Below are 11,719 nucleotides of genomic sequence, written 5' to 3' on the forward strand. Positions count from 1 at the left end.
ACAACCCCGAAAACATAACAAGGAAATGGGGCTTTGTAAGCTAATGAATCATTGTAATCTAATGAACCATTGTAAGCTAATGAAGCATTGTAATCTAATGAGTCATTGTAAGCTAATGAACATTGTAAGCGAGTTTGACAATTGTAAGCGAGTTGGACAATTGTAAGCGAGTCTTGGGTATTGTAAGCGAGTCTGGGGTATTGTAAGCGAATCTTGGGTATTGTTGAGTCTTGGGTATTGTAAGCGAGTCTTGGGTATTGTAAGCGAACGTAACTAAGTAATCGAGTGACCTGAAGCCATGGGGTCTTTTTATCATTATTATCACCACATTTTATGACTTTTACACCCTCCTAAGGCTCGGTATTAACCCATAAATATTTCCTTCACCGTTTACGGCCATAACTTGACTCAAGTGTCCATAAAGCTTGGATCTTTATGGCTAAAGATGTCTAAGACTAGATCTAGGGTTTCTTAAACGAGTCGTTCATGACCATAAGTTCGTTAAGTCCATTTAAACATCATGTTTAAGTTTCATGGCTAAGCGTTCATAAAAACATAAACTTTAAAGATCAAGAACGTACCTTTACTCGTTTTTAGGTTATGGTTTAGCTTGGTGATGAACCACAATCTTGTATCTTGCTTGTATATAAAGATTTATCAATATTTAGGCTAGGTTTGATCTTGAATCTCTCATTTGTTGCTCACGGCTTCAAGAGAGGTTTATGTGTGTGTAGAGATTCTCGAAAGATAAGATGGATGGAAACCGGAAAGGATTAGGGTTTAAGGGAGTATTTATACTCCCTAAAGCCCATGGACCTAAGACCCATCTTTCCTTTTTAGTCCATAACTAATCCCATCTACAATGCCTACTTATCTTTTCATATTTTATTATTATTATTATTATTATTATTATTATTATTATTATTATTATTATTATTATTATTATTATTATTATTATTAAGAGGGATCTTTCCTTTTTAGTCCATAGCTAATCCCATCTACAATGCCTACTTATCTTTTCATATTTTATTATTATTATTATTATTATTATTATTATTATTATTATTACTCCACTAACTCAATTATTTCTCTCGACGCAATTAATATTTTAAAGATTATTCTCGAAATTTCGGGATGTTACATTTTTTTTGATTTTCTTTGTCTTTTCATTCATTTCTTCGTTTGAGGCTTAGATTCACCTAAAAATACATTTTATCATGATAAGTAGTTATTTGAACTATATTATTTGATAGAAGTTGCAGTTTTTAGAGATTATTTGATGCTAAAAAGATGTATATTTTTATATACATCACCCAACTAATTAATGAATTAGCAATACAATTGAGTTTGTCGACCCATGAGCGTTACATGACATTTTATCCGACCAAACTAAATATCGAATAAGCGAAGGTAAATATGAGTAGTTGAAGCATCTTGTGTATCACCACGGATGGCCAACAAAATATCGCAAATATAACGAGTTGTGAGAATGAATAGTAGGCGTGTTCATGGCTTAACATGGATTTTCACCCGACTAGACATTTTAAAAGTAATAAAACACAATGAGGAATGTAACCATTTAGCCGATTATGTTTAACCGCTTAAAGTGTCGGTTATATGACAGATGTTCCACTTTGGCAGGGAATCTTGTCACACTCCTTAGCTTTAAGTGTGAAAGTGCAAAAACAAAAACTAGGGAGTTCTTAAGGAATTTCCCAATAATGAAAACAATATACTAAAATCAAATAAAGATATATTTTGAGAATGAGGCATTGCCTCGGAGTTATGAAACTATTTTGAGAATGAGACATAGTCTCAGAGTTGTGTGTGTGCATGACAATATAAATAAACAATTAATTTAGCAAATAATTATGTAAGCTGTAAACACACAAATAGAACACATAAGGTAAACAAATAAGCACATATGGGGTCCTAATCATGCTACTGGGAATTTTCTAACGACCTATCTTAAACCTTCAGCTCTGATACAAATTTGTCATACCCCAACCTAAGGCGGAAATGTCGAGGCGTGAGCTTTGGTTCACAGCGCACAATGTACTATCATGCAATTTAAATGTGACAATATCTAATTAATTAATTTAAAATTCAAGTAAAACAATTCAAGGTAATTACAAAACGAAATCATATAATCTAGTATAAGTTTTAATCCTAAAGGTCATCTATACGAGATCTTCATCTTTATAAACAATTGATAACCTACAAATGATTACAAAATAGATATTTTTGTCAACAACACATGTTGTGAGTAGATCACAAGTTTTTTTATTACAATATAATAATATATAAATAAAGAGCAATAATTTTATCTGTGAGTATAAACAATCAAACCATTGAGTAAATAATGAGCGTCGATAAAACCATTGTCATGCGAATCAGACGTTGGCTACTGCGACATGATGTGATAAATGATGGTGTGGGTGAAACCATTGCCATGAGAATTGGGCTTTGGCCACTACGACAGTCTTTTGATCATACTATAATGTGATTATGATGGACCTCTCCGAATGCAATAAAATAAACAAATAAGCATGTAGCAAGCATTTAATTGATACGCACACAAAGATCACAGTTTTCTATTGAGAATATGATATAAAATGTAACTTGATAATAGATACACATAAGTCCTCAAAACGTTTGAAAACCCGTAAAATAGGGGAGTGATTACTCACCTTGATGCGAGTAAACCGTGAGATAAAATAAACGAGCAAGGTTATCGCGACAAGTATTGACCCAAACAAAACTAAAAGATATACAAAATAAAATAGAGTAAAAACTGAGAACATAGCCACTGGATCAATCCAAACGGATGTATAGAACTCCGGTTATGATATTTTTAATAAATAAGCGAGCTGGTACTGACCAATTTCCGAACAACGAGTCGGGAGTCGAGTTTTGGTCAATACACTCAAAATATAAAAGTAAACATAAAAGTCTTCTGGCCCTAAATATACTTTTGATCAGAAGATAGAGAAATCGAATAGTCAAATATTTTGACTATTATGCCCTAAAATGGATCGGAGAACAATTGAGCAACAAATCCCCATCAATCAGTAAAATTAATTAAGTGCTTTTGGAAAGAAGATAAAAATCTACAGTATTGAAGAAGAGAACTTACCCAAACGAGGATTGTAACTAAGAGAAATTCGTGGTCAACGAGTTCTTGAACACCAAAGTCAACTAGTCTTGAATGAAATCGATTAAATCCTGAAGAATTTGATGATGGGGAAATGAAATTTCATGGGATATGGGGAGGATGGATGAAAGTAAGAAGTTTTTAGGGTTTAGAGAATAGTTTGTTTATATATTAAAGACTTAAATTCGTTTATTAGGCAATTAACTCATTTAGGCAATAGAATCTTCGTTTAATGACGAAATCAACTTATTTAAAACATAAAATTCTCTTTTATAAAATAAGGAATTAATATGGACATGTTCTAATATAATATTACTTATCTTGGGGCTTAAGTTTCGTTAATTAAGTCAGGTTAGGGAAGATTTCGCAAAATTAGTATCTATACTTCCAAAAACGCATTTTATGCCATTTTAAGCAATTTTAAAAGTTTCTAAGTATTGTTTGACAAGTTATTAAAATATTAAATTACTTAAACCAAGTTAAATACTAATATACACTAGATTTTATTAATACGAAAGATACGAAAAAACGAATACGAATTTAATTGCGAAAAACCCGAGATGTTACACATGCTACCCCTAAAAATATAAAAGATGGAAAAAGTGGTATGCAAACTCACCTTAAAGAGTGGAAATTGCCACACCTCGACTTAGAGTCTAGGCGTACCAATAGTTGTAACCTGTTTTGAAATATTAGAGTTTAAGGTTATAAAGCGGAAGTCTTGAATTAAAATATTAATATATTTCAAAACACGGGACTTGAACACCCGTTATGTTTATTACAAAAGAGTTGAAGTTATAAGCCATAAATTACAATATTTTTATAATAAAACTTCGTGAGACATCAGATCGTCTAACGCCTAGACTCCAACTCCAAACATCTACACTTTGTTACCTGTAAAACAGTTTATAAAATACGTCAGCAGCATATGCTGGTGATTGGTGAATATGCTGATGCTAAGACATTTATGAAAACCTTTAGCCCATACTCGAAACAATCAGCGGCCCTTTAGACCGGAGTACCAATTATATCACATTAGTCAGGCCCTCACAGCCCTATAGACTGGCTCAATGAGACGGGAACTTGTACCACGCGTGGTGGGGTATGCCTACCCTCTGCCCACATAAGTAAGGATCCAAACACAAGTATAACTAGCCCAATTGCCAACAGATACTAAATTTTTATGGATACATTTGGTTTCTGGCAAAATGACTCGATTAAAGTGTCACACCCCAACCTACGGCGGAAATGTCGGGGCGCGAACTGATTGTCACAGCTCTCAAGGTTACTATCATGCACAATATTTAAATGACAATATCTATTAATTGAATTCAATTATCAAATAAATCAAATACAAACAAGTACATAATTCATACAACAATACAAATTTTATATTTCTTGATTAAAATATTCTTCTAGCTTAATTCTTCACTAAGTCTTCACCAACCTGCATATGCGTATAAAATAAAGTTGTGTCAACAACACATGTTGAGTGAGCAACACACCAGTTTAGTTGTACATACAGTATATATAACAAAATATGTAGCTGCAACAAGTCATATGAGAATAATAAAATAACCAAATGAGCAAGTATAACTGAGATGTCGAGAAGCACAAGGCTATAACAACTGGCGTATGATCATACTAGACTGAGATTATGTTGGACCTCTCCGAATGCGAAAGCATACAAAGCAAATAAGCACTTAAACAAGTAAGGTATAAGTTGTTAACACATAAGACAAAGTTGCAGTTTTGAGTATAAGTATGTATAAGAAATATTATTTACGCATATGTCCCCAAAACATTGAAAGAGGTAAAATAGGGGAATATGGTACTCACCTCAAAGACGAACAAAGGTGATTAAGATAAATAAGATGCGGAAAAATCACAAGCGAATGATGAAGCCTAATATGGAAAAAGAGCAAACAGATACACTAAGTACGATATCTAATATGAACACTAGTTAAACAATATTATATTAGTTTAATATTATATATCAAGATTTATTATATAAAACAATTAGTTAAACTAATAAAACATATCTTAAAATATTACTTTTACTTTTTATAAATATAAATATCTATATAGTTGACTTGATTTTTATATATAAATATTAGATTTTAAGTTAATATATATTTATATATATACATATATGCTTATATACGAACGAAAACGTGAGTTAAACGAGTATTATAAGATTAGTTTTCATCAAAATAGCTTTAAGTAGTTATTATTATCATTAATATAATTATTAAATGATAAAAAATAGTTTAACAAAAATTAACAAGAAAATCAGGGTGGAAGGGGGCGAACCCGCGACCTCCGCCCTGTAAGTTATATGTTTAGCCAACTGGCAATCTATGATATGCGTTTTAAACTAGTTTCCAGAATATAGATACAATAGCTGAAGTTAACAGTTAGGACATTCAAACCCTAGAAATAAACCTGATCAAATTAGTTATGTTTGATCAAATTAACCATAGGGTTAATGGAGAACAAGGTAGCGCGAACACAACCATGGGTTTAATTACCTTAGACGATGACCGGAGATGGGTTAATCAATCCAAACAGTTGTCGGCCAAAAAACTTATGAACGAGCAAGTAAACAACGAAGGTAATACAATTATTTATAGGGTCAAGGACGTTTTGGGATTGTAGATCGTATCTGTTAATTTAATTGAAATATTTCAAAGGATTTCGTGATCAAAGGGTTAGCTAGGCTGTCGGTTTGATAAAAAATGGAATACGGATCACTAATTGATATTGTAAACTCGTATAAGTTGTCGGTTAGGCCACATTTGGTAAGAGTAATCACAAACATAAATCAATTCCTAGTTTAGAGCGACAATTGTGGTGCAAGAATCCTAAACGGGTCACGGATACGTTCTGGATCATGAATATGGGTTCTTGGGTTTGGGTAATGGATCCGGGTTACAGATTTGATGGGTTATAAGATGTGGATTTTGCACTTTAGTCCCCGGGAGTTGCAGGTGGAAACATAAATGGGTAAAAGTTTAAGCTTATGGTACAAACTGAATATAAGTCAAAGTTAAATTTATATAATAAATGATAATTATAATAAACAATAAAATATTAAATAATAAGGTCTAACTCGATAAAGGTGACGTTTATTAATTAAAATTTTCTGAAAATGAAAACGGGTCGTGTAGTTTAGATTTTGAGAAACCCGAGTTGTTACATAAAGAGTTTTATAGATATGAGCGTATTCACCTTTTTTTATCAGCGCTTTCACTGATTTTGTTTTGAAGTTACCTCTAACCTATAGTACGAGAATACCAAGTATAAATACTAGATCAATTATCTAGATTTAGACCTTTAGTCTATTTGCATAATCATTACCTTGATGATTGTTCCTTTATACTTGGAACTTTTGTCCAACACATTCATTAATAAAACACTACGTTTCTTCTTCACGAAGAAACATATGTGCTAAGTTTCTTCTTTGTTAAGAAATATCATAAAATCATTATAATTATAAAGAACTAACATTTTATCTATACCCCTGTCTTATAAAAACTATATTTCCTTTTATTATCTCATCAAGGTATAGACTATATCCCCGACTAGGGTCTAAGCCATATATAATAAATTAATCGGGCAAAACCCCTACCTCGTATGGCTAGGTTATATGAAATGCCTAAGCTTGATGCGGGCAACACTTCTACTTGATTGGCGGTTAATTGAGAATACATACAAACATAGCTTCAACACTTGCACGAACTTCGAGAAATGAATCGTCAGAACACTGGGATCGAGGAACGAATATCGAGACAAGTGAATGTGAATGTAGATTAGGGATGCATAAGGCAGAGCCCGACAGTCCTATTTATAGAGTTGAAATTGTGATCCATCGCGATACGCGATGAGTTGAAAAGGGGATCCATCGCGTATCGCGATGGATCTGTTAACCGCCTCTGAATATAATATTACATCACGTATCGCGATGGAACTTTGGTTTGGCCATCGCGTATCGCGATGTCGCCACTTGGTCTGATTGGTCACCTAGTAGACCTGCTACGTGGTGCCACGTTGTTGGACACGTGTCCATGATTACTTCTCCTGGTCTTCGCGTATCGCGATGACCCACGCGATGACCCAAAAGGTTAGGTGATCGCGTATCACGACACCGCCCATCCTGGGGAAATGTGATATACCCGTCGCGTATCGCGATGGGCTATCTTCTGATCCATCGCGTATTGCGATGGGTCTTGAAATCCAGAATTTTCTTTTTAGTCCCTTTACTTTTGATGACTTGTCACATCTTGATCTTACTTTCATTTTCCAAAAACAATAAGTGCAAAGTGCGCCATCAAAGTGCCACATTGCGCCCATCGCCGTCGCCGTCGCCGTCGTCCTGGTCCTTGTCCTCGCCCGAGCCTAAGCTCGTGCGCGTGCACGGCGGGTGCTCCGCACCCTCTGATAATGTAACATTCGTTATTTTTTAAACCTGAAATTGACCCATTTGAATTTTTATTATTATTAACCGGACGTTTGGTTAATTATTAAAACCAATAATTTATAAGTTTGGTTGGTCATTGATCATTTATTTAAATTACACCACTTGTATTTGTTTCGTTTATTTAATAAAATATTAGAACTATCCAAATTGAGCAAAAATCACCCCTTTTCATGTTCTACCCTAACTTGTTAGCCATCCAAAGCCTAAGGACCTAATTGCAAATAACAAATCTTTTTTTCCCTCCTTCTCTACATCCCTCGTCATCATCAACAACCCCCATCACCATACCATACTTCAACCAGTAAAATCCGGCCTTAATCAACATAATCGACGTTACCAAATCAATCCTTGATCCTAAACACGTTCCACCGACACCCTAATTGTGGTAAACATCAACTAATTGACAGCTAATCACTTCCTTAACAAACCGCGTATCAAACCGACTCTAAAACACTATATATACTCAGCCATAATGCAATTATATTACACCACATACTCCTCACCATATCACGACTCTAAGACCTAAGATAATTGCAGCAAATGAAACCATCAAGATCGTTTTGATAAGGAACTAAGCCGCAAGCCCTAGCTCGTTGATCTTTACCCATTCGTCACCTAATACGGTAATTAAAATATGCATTCAGTTCGTTTTTAGCTAAGGAACCTTAACCCTAAACTAATTTTAAGCACCATCGTCGTATTGTTGATCAATTGGAGCGAAATGGATTTAGGGTTTATCCTTGAGCTGGGTTATGCTGTTGGTTGTGTGTTCATATATTTTTCTATTTGTTATCTATCACAAATGAGAACACCAGCCTGTTGGCTGGTTGGTGGCATATTAAAACTTGGAAACCGGCCAGGGCGCGGGTTCGATCCCCTCTGACCCGTTTTTTGTTTATTTATTTTTTTCTTTTGATTTTCTTAACAAATCCATCTATTTAATTTTATTGAATAATAATTATTTTCGAAACTAATATAATATTTTTCTGTTCCCTCGTTTAAAGAACCGAATCCCGTCAAACTTCCAAAATAAATTATCAATTTAACATCTCCGTATATATATATATATATATATATATATATATATATATATATATATATATATATATATTTACATATAGTTATAAATTTATATTTTCTCAATTTAAAAACCTAATATAATTTTAAAAGGTAACTATATTAAAAATAATTTTACCCCTTAAACAAAAACGTTCACTACTAATTTTTAATAACAATGGTTCGTTTATTATAAATGTCTAATATTATAGTGACGTTTAAAAATTTATTAAGTTTCCAATTCAACTTTATAAGTTAATATAAAATATATTTAACACTTTATCGATCCAAATCCTTTATAAATCCATTCTATTGTGCCTAGTTTGTTTATTTCGATTAGATATTTACTTCATTTATACTTTTAACTTTGGACAACCTATTGGAATTCACCGTGTGACCGATCAACTCGCTTAATCCGACAACTTGTTAACAACACCTTTTTATTTCATGCGAGTTTACATACCCCTCTTTCTTCTTTTATATTTTGGGGGTAACATGTATACCTTATTTAATTTTATTCATTGTTTTATTTCTAAATCTATTACAAAACACAATTCGTTATATGTTTATGTGTGATGATTGCAATATTTATGACTATGCTCTATGTGCTTAAGTGTTTATTTTATGTTTGGTGGTTGGTATCTCATCCTCATCTATTCTCATCTAGTATGATCATACACTTACCCAAGTACATTGATTTCGTATCAATTGTAGCGGGTCCACATCTATTTAGTTGTTTACATTTTCATAGCACTTGTAATGCTCAACATTAACATATGAATTGTGGTTTTTATCTATATATATATCTCCACTAACACTTATGTACTCTCACCAACGTTTGTGTTGACAAACTTACAAAACATGATGTAATTGTTGAATTTGTGTACTTGTTTAATGTTAATGAAATTAAATAATTATTGTCGCTTTAATTAGTGTCATTTGAGCTACTGTCCAATCAATACATTACGCCCCGACATGTCTCGCTTTTGGTCGGGGTGTGGCAGCTAGGACCACTGGGTGCATGCTAAGCATAAAAGAATATTACTATGGAAACTTCATCCCTAATAAAGAGCTTCCAAATATTTCTCACTTTCTATGTGGGATGAAATTTATCTTCCTTATTTATACTCATGTGAAGGAGTTCCATTTTCTTCCTCTTTTCCATGTGGGACGGAATCCTTTCTCCCATTACCTTAATATGAAGTCTTCTAACTTAATATAATCAATATATATTATTTCTTTACCATATTTGTTATTAAATTATTTTTGGGTTCTTCTATTTTTCAAAGTTTACATTTTTAACCCAAAATAAATATGGTATTTTTCAAGATGTTACTTCCTCCCCACCTTAGAATGAATCTTGTCCTCGAGATTCGTTAAAATATGTGCGGGTATTTCTTTTTCATCTCCGATTCCAATTCCCAAGTAAATTTTGGTCCTCTTCGAGAATTCCATCTTATTTTAACTAACTTTACTTTTCGCCTTTTAAGGTTCTTAACTTTATAATCTTCTACTTGTAATGGTTGTTCTACAAATTTTAGATTCTCGTTGATTTCAACATCTCTTAAAGGCATAGCTAAAGTTTCGTTAGCCTGACACTTACGTAGGTTGGAAGCATGGAACACTTCGTGTATTCCTTTCATTTCTTCAGGAAAACGTAAGCGATAAGCTACATTGCCGATTCGCTCAAGCACTTCGAATGGTCCAGCAAAACGTTGACTTCGTTTTCCTTTCTTTCCGAATCAGATAACACCTTTCCAAGGTGATACTTTCAATAATACCTTATCGCCTACTTGAAATTCCAACGGCTTACGACGAACATCAGCATAACTCTTTTGTCGATCCATAGCCATCTTAAGTCGCTCAAGGATTTGTAACACTTTATTCGTGGTTTCTTGGACCTTTTCGGTTCCAGACATTTGGTTATTTCCAATTTCAGACCAACATACCGGCGTTCTACATTTTCATCCATACAAAGCTTCGAACAACGCGGTTTGAATATTTGCGTGATAACTATTGTTATAAAAAATTCCATTAGGGGAAGATGATCGTCCCAACTTCCTCCTAAGTCGATCACACAAGCTCGAAGCATATCTTCAAGCGTTTGAATTGTTCTTTCGCTCTGTCCATCAGTTTGAGGATGATAAGCAGTGCTAAGATTTAATTGATCTTAACGCTTTTTGGAAACTATACCAAAAATGAGATGTAAATCTACTATCTCGATCGGATATGATAGATAATGGCACACCATGTAATGATACGATGCGGTTTACATATATTCGTTCCAATCTATCCATAGAGTAAGACTCATTGATAGGTAAGAAGTGAGAGGATTTAGTTAGCCTATCAATGATAAACCAGATTGCATTATGTTGACGAGTAGTCTTTGGAAGTTTTGTTATAAAGTCCATGGTTATCATTTCCCATTTCCAAACGAGAAGTTCGGGTTACTGAAGCAAACCCGAAGGCTTTTTATGCTCTACCTTTACTTGTAAACATGTTAGACACTTGGCTACATGCAGAGCAATGTCTTTCTTCATTCCATTCCTCCACTAGTTAGGTTTAAGAATCTAGTATATTTTATCACTACCGGGGTGCATCATATATTTTGATTTATAAGCTTCATTCATTATTTTTTCACGTAGTTCTCCGATTATTGGTACCCATATTCTATTTCCAAGTCTGAGTATACCATCATCTCCCTTGACTAGAGAGTTGATTGTGCCATTACGCTTTTCTTCGGAAACGTTGTTTTCCTCAATGGCTTGTTCTTGAGCTTTCTTAATTTGCTCAATTAGATCTATTTGAAGTTTTAATCTTCAAGCCCGTACCCTATTGGGTTTCTCATGTTCCTTTCGGCTTAACACATCAGCCACCACATTGGCTTTACCTTCATGATAAATGATTTCACAATCATAATCATTTAAGGTTTCCATCCATCCTCTTTGACGCATGTTAAGCTCTTTCTGATAAAAAAATGTGCTTTAAACTCTTATGATCAGTGTACACGATAATCTAACTCCATAGAG

The sequence above is a fragment of the Bidens hawaiensis genome, unplaced genomic scaffold, assembly GCF_021521415.1.
Source record: "Bidens hawaiensis isolate Kalapana, Puna unplaced genomic scaffold, B.hawaiensis_p1.1 tig00021676_1, whole genome shotgun sequence".
Classification (NCBI taxonomy): Eukaryota; Viridiplantae; Streptophyta; class Magnoliopsida; order Asterales; family Asteraceae; genus Bidens; species Bidens hawaiensis.